The following is a 13,060-nucleotide window of genomic DNA, read 5'->3' as shown; positions in this document are numbered from 1 at the left end:
ATATCCTCGGTGCACTCAGTAGAGTAGTACCATGTAATCCCGGCATTTTACATTCCATAAGGCATGGTAGGTTTAGATGCAACAAGAAATTACCTTGTCGCGTGCACATGCCACTGCAATTAGTTGTTTATGTTTTCAGTTGAGAGCTTGACTCTGTGTGTTGTAACTTTTACCATTAATTTGCAGTTGTAGCCGGGAATCTATAAAATGTTTGAACTTGTCCTTAATATTTTCGGAGCTTTTCATGTCACTAGAATACTAAAAAGCACACATTTAATTAATATAACGATAAGAAATAAGAACTAAGAAATGCATTACATAATGTGAACCATCAAATTTTACATCATAATACAATGATAATGAAACACACATCACACATGCAGTGGCATGGCAGAACCCGTTGCAAATTACGGTAAACAGATTCCGGACTAACCTAACATGCCTTAGGTAATTAAAAAAAACACAACAAACACAACGATGCAGCATATCACTAGCACTAGGGTAGTCCTAGTAGCCGTACCCCCACGTAGCAAACTGCATTGAGCCTTCTCCGCAGTATCCACCCATTGCAGGTGGTGCAGGCGGTGGTGCCGGAGGCGCAGGCCCTTCTTCTTGTGACAAGGGCAGTTGCAGTAAGGAATAGTGCATGGTTCATCCTGTGAACCGGCAGTATTGCTGGTATCATCATCTTCGTCGTCTTTGTTACCCTCGCTCACTTCCTCATAATGGTTCACCTTGCATTCCAGATCAAAGATCTTTATCTGGAGGTACTCGATGAACTCCTGAATAGAATCAATTGGTGCATGATCGACCCACCTAGTAAAACCACAGTTTTCTGGAGCATCGGAAGACTGCAAAACAAATTTCATGTAAGGTGTCTCATTGAAGATAAAGAAATGAAACAACCGAGTATTACCCATGCGTGTGGACATTTAAAGAAACGCTGACCACCATCCATCCCGTCGGTGCACATCTGCACTAAGCAGTCCTCACCATGTCTGCATTTTAGCCACGGTTCTCTACGGTTATCGTATTGTCGAAGAGGAGATTCATTGGTAAATTCACTCTTGTGCTGTGGCGGAAACTCAAACACTGGTTCCGGAAAGGAATCAGGTCCAAGAGGCCCCTCCCATATTATGGGGTCTCCCTTTCTTCCCCCTTTTCCTTTCCCAAAACCGTAGTAATACTTCCTGCTAGACCCACCTCCAGACATTGGGTATACAATAAACTTTGGTGTTTGAGTGCTGCTGGGAGTTCACAAACTTCGGAGTATTTATAAGCGCACAAAAGTATGATACCCGGAGTGTGGAGTGTAAATGCACCTAAAAAGCCTACAAAACAACACAGTGAAGAGGCTAGCTGACCTAACACAGAAAAGGCTAGATTCGATTCTCGAAATGACTACTCGATGCATCTCTGTGCATGCAGACTCACAGCACTGCATTGCTGTCACTCGGTCGATCGCGCCTAGATGCCGCCTTCCCCACTACACGCCACAGACCTTCGCTGTAGAATGACAGGTCCGTCGTCCTCGCCAGAGAGACTGCTTTGAAGGTGAGCTGGTGTGGTTGCCGTGTTGTCACATCTTTTTGAAATGGTGGAAGGGCACTACTATTGGGTTGTCGTCTTTTGTCACGTATGTCTAGGCAAAGAATGCGACATTTGGGAAATCCATGATCGCCGTGTTGAGCAGTGGCAACCTGTGATCTCGTACTCGCAGCTAGATACACTATGGTTCCTATTTTGAGCTATTCGAGCGTGTAGTCATCATCATCGTCGGCGGGATCTCGGCCGCTAACTCCTACCGCACCTAACTTGTCCTTCATTAAATCACGGAAAAAATTCGCAAGAACTTCCCTTATTTCACGAGCATTATGGAACCCACAAACATAACAAGTTCACATCAATAATATCTATAGTAACAAATGACAAGTAAACTAGCACAATCATAAACATCGGATACAAATAAGCGGTCCACAGCTATCTCATTACAAATAAACATCAGAGATACAAACATCAGATATATCTCACCACCCCTAGGGCGTTGGACCCTCTTAGCCCTCTGCTGGGCACGGACATGGCCCTCGGAGTAGGTGAGAACATCCAGAGACCTCACCTGTCGCTCAGGACGCGCAAGGGGCTGCGGTGTCTGCTGCTGAGAGATCCTAAGTGGTGCTCCTCCTAGCTGTGAATAGCCCAAGACATCGGGGTCACCTTGCGCGGCAGGCTCTTCTGGAGTCAAGCTGTCGAGGTCATCTAAGGTGATGCCCTCGTTATCTGGTCGAAAGGAGGAAGAAGACGGTCCGGCTCCCACATCGGGGTAGAATCCTACGCATAAAATGCGGATGTTAGCGTACGCTCGTGTCTTTCATCATGACATGTAGAAACCGAAATACGAAACATAAACTAACCTGTGTAGGCCGGTATCTGTGGCCCCGGTACCATCCCTGGATACGGTCCGCCAACTGGTGTTGTCCCTCTAAACATTACAGTATGGCCGAACGCAGTAGCTGGATCGTATCCTGCTTGTGATATTAGTAAATATGTAGGAACACTTGATCTAATTTTAAAGAGATATGTACATTACCTGCACTTGGGAAGAACTGCGACGTCGGCCCGTGCATGGTCGACGGACACAGGAACGAAGACGAGGCCTGGGACGACCCGTGGCTGTCTTCGTACTCCACACGGCTTCCCAAGTTGTGCACTACCTGACGCAACTGGTCACACTGCCTCGACCATGCCTCTGTCTGCTCAAACTGGGTCATTGGGGATCCGGCGCGTACCCTCGTCAGGTAAGTCGAGCAGTCCGTCTCCATCATGTTGCAAAGGCGAAACTGCACCCATTCAGTAAAGGAACAGTTAGAAACACATGAATTATCTTATCAATATATATATATATATATATATATATATATATATATATATATATATATATATATATATATATGCAAATATGATCAAGAGACTCACCGCGCCAGCTAGTGCCTCCACGTGGTGCCGGGCATAGCCATCCTGAGGCCTCGCCTGGTGTGGCTGCGGGTGAGTGTCAACATAAACCAGACGAGCCCGAGTCCGGGGTAAGTACCAGGTGAGGTAAGCCCTAAAGGAAATGTCTGCGTGCAGTCCTGTTGGATGGACCAAGTGCTCGTCTGCCTGTTCCCATTGGTCCACCCATGGCTGCATCTTGGTGAGCCAATCATCAGAGCACGGCAAGCCACTCCTTGACAACCTACAAAAGTGGACCACGAAGAATCGTTAGATTCGACACGATTGTATGAGCCAAGTTCATTCATAATTACCTATGGTCCTGGCGACTGACACGCTCCAACGCGGTGGGCACCGGAAACTCTTGGCGCTGCCCAAACTGTCTCCTGACTCTCCAAGGGCAATATGCCTCAACCGCGATGTCATAAACCAGGACGGCTGTAGTAAGCCACAGGCTCGCGTTCGCGGAGCAATGCGAAGACAGGCCTGCTGGTGCACGGGTAGCCACAGCCTTTGTGCTGTAAGGCTCCCAGACAACGTCCTCGGGCGTCAGCATGTCGAGCTCCAAAACAAACTCAGGATATGCGCGTCTAACCTGCGCATGTGCCCAGGACCTCTGCATTCCGAATAAGTTAAATTAAAAGTGCGCTAATACATCATGTAACAATGAATAACAAAATTAGATTTGTTGCGAACGTACCTGATGCCAGATCCAGATAGTTCCCATAGTGGGCCTGTCGTCCTCCTCGTCGCCGTAATGGCCCCGTGGTAAAGCTCGTGGCTGACCATGGGCCGACCAACGGCTAGCCTCTCGTATGACCAAAGCTGTAGCAGTAGTGGGCACCCTGCCAGGATAGTGTTCCCATGTGTCTTCATGCAGCCATCGCAGAGTCCACGGTAAGTGGCTGCAAGTACCACCTCACCCCAGCTGTAGGACGGTACGTCCTCGTCCCCATCCGCAATCTCCCGTGCATACGGAAGAAGAATCCTATCGACCGAGTTGCCATTAGTGTTGTTGAACATGATGTAACCAAACAACCAAAGTAGATACGACTCCAGCGATCTGGTCACACTGTACTCGTCGGCATCCGCAGCCAACAGGGCAGACTGCATAAACAATTAAGATTAATGGTTTCAACTGACAATGGAACATGTGAATTGTAACAATTAAATTTAAATATGGAATGAATACGTACTGTAAACTGTAGGAACCAGGTCTTCGAAGGACCTGCTGCTCGCGGGTGCGGGTTGATCGGACCTGCTTCTTCCACGCGGTCAACCAGGGCAAAACGGGCCTCCAGGTCATCCTTCCACGAGGCCGCCACCACACGCGGTCCTACAGCCTCCCCGACGATAGGGAGGCCGAGGAGGTAGGCCACGTCCTACAGCGTAGGAGTCATCTCCCCACACGGGAGGTGGAACGTGTGTGTCTCCGGCCTCCATCTGTCAACGAGCGCCGTCAGGAGGGATCGGTCGAGCTGAATAGACCCACCCTCGACAAGATGGCTCAGAGTCAGCAGACCGGCCTCACGTAACCTGCAATAAACAAAATTGTCAAAACAAAGGAATACCGACGAATACATAAGTGATAAACAATAATATTTCATTACATACCTGTCACACCAATCGTGGTGTATAGAGATCGCCTCCCCGGGTGGACGAGGACGTAGCACCTCTAGGGCTCGGTGCTCAACTGCTGCAAAGTAAGACCTGTGGCTCGAGTCGATAACTGGGTCTAGCAAGGAGTCCATCTCCATACCTGCATTCAAAAATATATGAGAACACATAGGTACATATATGTTTCATACAAACTGGACGCGTAATATTTATACATTACAGATAGGTTCGATACAAACTCCACGCACGATTACTATATATTACAGATAGGTTCGGTACAAACTCCACGCACGATATTTATACATTACAGATATGTTCCATACAAAATGGACATGCGATTACTAGATATTACAAATATGTTCGATACAATTGTGGATCATGACACCGAATGCCTTCCACGAGCAATTCTCGCCGATGGTCGTCTGAACGTAGGAGGTGCTCCATCTCTGGGATTTCCGGAAGGACCGACGCCAGCAGCATCGTGAAGTGCATTCTGAGGACACTTCTTGTAGTTGTGACCCAATGCTCCACATTGGTTGCAACGCTTTTGTGCCTTGCTTGCTTCGGACTCGTCCATACCATTCCGAATACGACGTGTCTGACGGCAGCCTTTGCCTTTCTTAGTGGTTGGATCAGGAATAAACATCTTATTCTCATTATCCTGAATGAAAGGCCCCACTATTCCAATCCCGTATACCTCATGTCCCCAGGTGGATACAGCTGCTTCCTTGCTAAAGTAAGGGTGAAACAAATACTCCTAGCTGCAACCCAGACTCTGCACATGCCGCAATGAGATGCGAGCATGGCAAATGCAATAACTTAGGCTTCATGCAGGAGCAGAAGGCTTTGCCATCTACTGTAATCAAACTCTCCTGTACCACCCTATCTCTACGGATACCACGACCAGTTCTATCCTTGCATAGAACCTCAAATCTATGCTCCATTGTACCTGTCGATATGACGCGGTGCAGTTTGGCCTTTTCAATCTTCTCTTGCATATATTGTGTCACTCTTGTGCAAAACTGAATTTGGGAGTTGCTGATGTTTATGCTTGCAGCCATGTAACGCTCTCTGAAATACTTCATGCACCCATACATGATGAACTCAACAATTCCCACAAGAGGAAAGGTAGACAAGAAAGCATAACCATATTGAAACACTATACATGGTTCGTTGTCTGAATACCATACCGTATTCTGTTGGTATCATAAAGGAATGACCATTTCTCTTTAGGTGCACCTCGAATCCAGTGTGAAAATGGCTTCTCAATTGAATCCCTAGCCTCAAAAGCCTGACTCGTGCCTGTTCCTGATGCCCTTACCTTCACCAGCTCTGCAGTCAACTGATCAAACATCTGCCATAATGCATTGAATTTTCTCTGTTGATTTTGGGTGCACAACCTCTTAAACAAGTTCTTAAGATCCTTGTTCTTGAAGTGGTCATAGAAGTTTGCACCCATATGCCTAATGCACCACCTGTTTTGGAGATCGGGCCACGATGGAGGCATTGTCGTAGTTCCACGTTGCAATTTCAGTATTGATTGCAGCAGACCTGCATGCCTATCACTAATAAGGCACACATCTGGACGTGCAGCAACAACATGAACCTTCACTCGTTCAAGGAACCAATACCAACTGTCTAAGTTCTCATTCTCAACAAATGCAAATGCGAGCAGAACTATTTGGTTGTTGCAATCTACGCCGATTGCGGTGAGTATCTGACCTTTATACCTTCTAGTCAAAAATGTGCCATCAATGCAGATCACCGGAAGACAACGCTGAAATGCTCTAACACAAGCACCTATGCAAAAGAAGGCTCGTTGCATAATTCTTTGCCCCCTAGTCACAGCTGGTACGAGGTATGTGTCATAAAAGCTTCCAGGATTTCTAGCAGCAACCTGGGATAACATACGAGGATAGGTTATCATATGATGCCTCGTATGTGCCGAACCGCATCTCGAACACCCTTTGTTTAGCCCGCCATGCCTTCAAATAACTAATGGTGTACTGGTAAGTCTGCTCAATGTGTCGAACCATCATTTTGGGCTCATAATTTAGGTTGTCCATAATCAACCCATATATTTGCTTTGCAACAAAGTCGCATGATATATTGCGATGCGAGGGAAGAACTTCTGACAGCAAACAAGTGTGCTCTGTCACAATGGAACATTTCCAGTTCGACTTCCATTTTCCCTTGAATGCATGTACTCGCCATGGACATCCATCATTTCACACACTTCACCTCATATTATTTACTGCCAGACTTTACGACTCTGAATTCTCGTTTCAATGATATTGCCCATAGTCTCACAGCATCTTTTACGGCTTCAATGTTTGGATATGTTGCACCTTGCACTACCTCATTCCCTCTGTACTCCCACTCCTGATTTCGTACATCTTCTGCGACATGACTGCCAAAACCATGCTCCTTCCACTCTTTTGGCAATGAGTACTGCTCGTCATCAGATGAGCCCTCATATTCTTCCATCTCTATTGCGGTTTGGTCTTCTGCCTCCATTTCGTCCACAATGCTATGTATCCTCTCTCTCTCCCTCATCAGCAAGGCCCTGTGGTGCCATGTTTTGGTTCTCTATCTCTTCTGACTCATCTTGGTCAACATAATTGGTCTCTCTTCGAATACTCGGAGTTGCTTGATCTGCACCATGTTGGATTTCATTTTGTGTCTTCTCCCGGTTTTGAACAAGAATGGCTAGAGGCCACCCACGCTCTAGAGCTGCTTGCATGTACTTCTGCCAGTCATCAGTGATGTGTATCATCATCAATTCTCATAAATCACTTTCTACCTCCCAATTAACAAGAGACTGGACGGTCATCACATGTGTCTCCGGATCAACACGGAACCCACGCTGCAGCCACTTACATATGGAACCAAAACTCCTTTCCAGAGGTTTATCTATGGCGCTAGATGTGCACTTAAAGGCAGAAAGGTCTACTCCATTTGGCCCATACAAAACATTGTAGTCACCATAAAATACTTGAAACTGCATCTTGCTCGACATATCTATATATCACAGAATACTTATCGAGTTATACTCTTTACTTCACTACCTTATTCAACAATCCGTAAAAACTAAGTATGGAATTCAACTACAACGTATAAGTATTCATAACTACGTGATGACACTCAAATTCTATACTGCATATGCCAAATTCTATTCTAAATCGTAATTAATTTATAAACACGTCTCTAATAGTACTTGCAATTGTAATAATAAATGTGTAGTACTAATTTTCTAAACTAATTTACTACTACGTAACTAAAGTATCATTAAACTCCTACTTAAATGGTTCTACTATAGCACTAATTAAATTAAATTACTCTACAATATCAATGAAAAAATACATAAACTAAATATACTAACCTGCAGATCACCAGTGCGGAATCCGGCAGGGATCCGCCGCTTTCCTTCTCCTCAACCCTCTCTTTTTTTGGATTTTTGGTTGAATTTTCGGGCTCAAATGAGGAGGGAATGGGGTCAAGGGCTTATATAGAGGGGTACCCCCGGTCGCCCGAGGGGGGGCGGCAGCCCCCCTCTCGCCCGCGGGGGGGGGGCGACAGACCCCTGTCGCGCCTGTGGACGGGGGCCACCTGTCGCCCGTTGGGGCCGACAGGCCCCCCTTTCATTTTTTTCGGCCATGGACCTCGTTGCAATTTTGAAGAATAAAAAATTACATATAGGACCGGTCGCCCCCCACCCCATAGGGCGACCGGGAGTAGTTTTGAAATTTTTCAAAACGGACATATATTTTGTGGCGGAACCACCCAAAACTACTGGCCCGGGTGCACTGATCTTTGTTGCTAAGCAACTCTGACCCAAATTGGCACTCACCGGTAGTTCCTCGAGTGAAGCCTCGATAAAAGCCACGCTCTTTCCAGGATCAGCAGACAACACTCACACGAGGGTGAGACCAGAGATTACAACAAAGAACATTTCATACATCTCAGAGTTTGCAGCGGAAAAGAAATTTATTACAAACCATGTTCAGAGTAGCCAAGTACTACAGAATTCCAAACTACACAAATTATTCAAGTGTCATAGTTCAGCGGAAGCATAAAAAGGTAACTAGCGAAATAACGTGACGCATCGATAAAGCCCGTACGAAAGCATCACTCAGCGGGAGGGTGACCAGCACCAGCTGAAGGGTCATCCCACTCAACAGACCAGCCCGGAGGCAAGGTACACGGCCAAGTAAGACTCGCAAACAGATCTTCAAAGTTAGTACCTGAAAAATAGTGCCACAAGCAAGGCTGAGTATACTAATACTCAGCAAGACTGACCCGTCACCGGATATAACATAGTCCGATAACTAGACATGCAAGGCTTTTTGATTGGTGGGGTTTGTTTTGCCAAAAATGCCACTAAGAGTTTATCCTTATTTTCAGATTTTATCTAGCCATCTTCTAGTTGGGTTAACCGTTCTAAGTTTGCATCTAACTCTACACAAACATGGTAGAGCAATCATTTAATCAAGCAGCAGTATTATCATCATCATGTTCCACTTGTTACTCTGTGTGACCGAAAACATTAAGCAGTCTCATGCCGTGAGAGGCGGACGATTCCGAATCGAATTTCAACCTGGCCAGGGGAACCTAGACCACACGTATGGGAACCAAGTCACCCACACAACATTTCCCCTTTCTTTCCAGTCCGTGGATCCGGAACACCCTCCCCGACTACAGAGCCCGACGTCTCTGCACCCGTACGTCCGGACAAAAAATAAAACCTACTTCTACCAAGAGGGTGCGAGATCGTTCCACTCGCTGGTCCAATCAGGTACTTCAGCTTACCGATTACCATATTTCTCGGCATGTGGCTAGTACTTTCAAACGCTTAACGAAATGAGCCACACACCGCGACCTTAGCCATTTTGCCTACACCAGCGGGGTATCACAACTACACAACCCCGCCCGTTGTCCTTATATTTCAGCAGGAATTAAAGTCAGTCAACTCCTATAATCTCACGAAAGGCAGGAAACCTCTCGACTTTTACCGTACCTAGTTAGCGGGGCAACTAGTCGAGAAAAAGATCCGGATAACAACCATAGGTACTTAGGGATCATGCACCTAAGGTTTTCGATCAACTCCTAGAAAACGTAAATGCGCAATAAAATTATTACAACATATACAAATAGTAAGATGAATATAAAGCGTAAAATAATGGGATTATGCACCGGGGCTTGCCTTCTTGGGCACTGTTCAAAAATAGCCTTGGGCTCTTCCGAACATTGGTTCGGGTCTTGATTCAAGTTAGTATAAATAAGAGAGACACTCTCCGGAGTGGTAGTATTCGCGGGCACCAATTCGTAATCACCGTCGAGTAGATTTATCGTTTCTATATGCATGCAGAAATGATATTGTTACAACATGATATAAACATATTTCTTTCCTTCACTATAAAGTTGTAGTCCATTATAGCATGTGTTTGTTGTGGTGGTCTTAGTTAACTTTATTTTCTGGGCAATCGTTTATAGATTAGTTCTTAAATTCACTTTACTTCATAAAAGAGCTGTGTGGTTTGGTTTTTATTTTTATCATTAAAACATAGCATGCTTTCACTATTTCATAACAACAAATTTACTCATGAGCTAGTGATGAAAAATTAATGTAACACAGATCATATACTCTAGCATATAGGGTATCAATTTCAGCATCTAATCATAAAGCAATTATCCATAACAATCATGTAAGTAGATTATTCTAGTTGCTTCACCTTTTTGCATAGAATGTTTGACATGGTTTCTGGTGCTAAAAATTTTATGGGAGCATCTACCAAGCATTTACTCAGTACTGTAATTTTTCCAGATTTTATTCACTTATACAGCTGAGGTAATAAAAAGAACAAAAACAACAAGCCATTAACTAAGATTAATTCTCCAGAGAGTTGTTGCTAGGGATATGATTCTCAAATTTTTACCAGAGCCTATTCATGAGCTAAACATACTCCAGAAAAATTATCGAGCTTTATATCCACCAGATAAATTAGTTATGCATTTAACTTAACATGATTTAGCATAAATTTCTCAAGGTGCATTTAACCAGTACTGCATATGAAATTTTTATTACAGATACAACATACTCTAAACAAGATCATGTCCAAAAATCAAGATCAGTTATGGTGTAGATTACTCAGAACAAAAATAGTAAATCTAGCCCTAAGATGCTAAGCATGATTATTCACCAAAGAAAAACTCAGTAACTGCACCTCAAAATTTTTATACAAAAACACAGAGCTAAAAATAGACTTCAGAAATAAATATAGATTTTTCTGAGCATAAGAACTATATATGGAGAATTAAGTTGATTAAACAAGCATAAAACATGGTATATAGTAAATGATCTCTAATAAATCTGAAATTTATGGAGTAACAATATATCAGTTATAAATGTATGCAGTAAAAATTCCAGAGCAAGTTCATGTGCATATTTTCCAGTATTAAATCGAGAAAGCTAGCAACAGATTAGAGAATCTTGATTGTTCCAATATGATAACTATTTTGGTTGGGTGTCATCTTTTTACTGTGAACTCAATATTCCATTATTGATAATATATCCAAAATTCAAGGTCATTTTCTGAGTAGAACTTCATGAACATGCATAAGGTGATTTTCTTATTCTTTTTCTCAGATTAAAATAAAAGCAAAATATGAACATGTGAATGTAACAAAAGTTGTAGTTCTTGTTCCAAGGATTCTAGAACATTTTAGTTTGCATTTTCCTGATTTTTATACGATTTTCTAGGTATTTTTGAAGTTTGCTGTTTTGAGTTTAGGCACATTTTGCAGTTTGACCCCTGGAAGTTTTGGTTCTTCTCAAACGAGGTCCCTGGCGGAAGTACAGAACAGGGGAGGGGTAAGGGCGGGCCGGATTCCGGCGATGTCCGGCCCCAGCGGCGTGGGCTAGGGTGGGGAAAAGGTAGAGGAGCTCGAGAGCTACCTGAGGGTACCTTGGGTTGGGGCTGGGGCGACTCGAGGCGGCGGCTCCACAGGAGCAGGCGGCCGACGGTGGTTGGTGGCGGCGGTGGCGCCACTCCGGCGAGGGAAAGGCGGCGGGGCTTGGCCGGTGAGGTGCAAGGCGGTGAGAGGAACCCGTTCAGGGGCTCTATTGGAGCCGAGGAGGGGCGGAGGGTGTGATTCCACGGTGAGCCGAGCTTGCCGGCGGCAATGGCATGGGGTGGCCTTCCTGCGCGCGAGCAGGGAGGGCGATGGCCCTTTTTATAGGCGCACGATGGAGGGGAGGCGGGTCTGGGCGAGCTGGAAAGCGGTCTACTGGGGTAGGCGCGGCTGGGGAGGGCGCAGCCAGGCGCGGCGTGTGGCTCGGCCATGGCAACATCGTGGCGAGCAGGAGAGGAACGGGGGCGCGTGTCGAGCTCGGGGGAACGCCAGGAGAGCTGGTTTGGGGTAAACCCAGGGGCGCGGGAGCGGTTTTGGGCGGAGGCGCGACGCGTGGGGCGGCCAGGTGGCTTCGCCGGCGTACGGCGCGGCCATGGGCGTGGTGCAGGGAGACGGAGGTGGAAGAAACGGTCAGTGGCAATTTCGTAATTAGACCAAAGTTCCAAAACTCAGTTCTGAAATTTCAATTTTTCTCCCTCATCTTGGCCTCAAATGAAAACGTGTTGAATACCACTTTTGCTCAGTTTTTCGAGATCTAAAACTTTCGTGTTATGCACTTTTTCATTAGAGCAATGGTTTGAGAGTTATTTAATTATTTCAAAAACTGCCATTTAAAGTACTTATCATTTCATGTGAATTTTGGCACTTTTACTCCTAGGCTTCAACTAGGTTTTTGTTTAACATGACATGGTGAATATGCATATTCATTTTCATAGGCTTCCTTGCATTGGTTTGAAGTTATTTTAACTTCCTTAACACTAGAAATAGAACTCCTATTTATTTGATTTGTTTAAATTAGTAGCTCTTCACAAATCAAAGAATGGTTCCATTAATTATTTCATGTGATGGTTTTCCAGTTTGAATTTGCTTTGCATAGAAAGTTTATCGGTCATTATGAAAGGTGTATTTTATTGTCTTATTACCACACATGTCAAGTCAAGTTTAAAAGGGTACCAATTATTGTTTTTTTTTTCAAACACATTGCACTCAAACACATGCACACATACATTTACACATGTTTTTAAGAACTAGACATAAGGTTCTTATTTAAGTTTTCTTAGCTCATTTGTGTGTGAAGTTATGTTAGTTGCCTGGCTTTGGCTAAACTGACGTCACATATTTTTGAAATTTTGATTTTTTTAATATAAAAAAGAAAAGAACGCTCGCTCGTGGATGGTCATGCCAAGGTGACAAGTGGGCCGACAGCGTCGTGGATCCTGTCCCCCCGGGTCATATTAGAGGTAACGCGAGTTGCTGTCAGTTGCACAAGAGCCATCCGCCTCGATTTTTATTTGCTGCACCGATTTTATTCATGGGTCGCTGG

This window comes from Panicum virgatum, chromosome 4K (genome assembly GCF_016808335.1).
Source record: "Panicum virgatum strain AP13 chromosome 4K, P.virgatum_v5, whole genome shotgun sequence".
NCBI classification, from domain to species: domain Eukaryota; kingdom Viridiplantae; phylum Streptophyta; class Magnoliopsida; order Poales; family Poaceae; genus Panicum; species Panicum virgatum.
Note: the sequence above shows the minus strand (reverse complement) of the source record.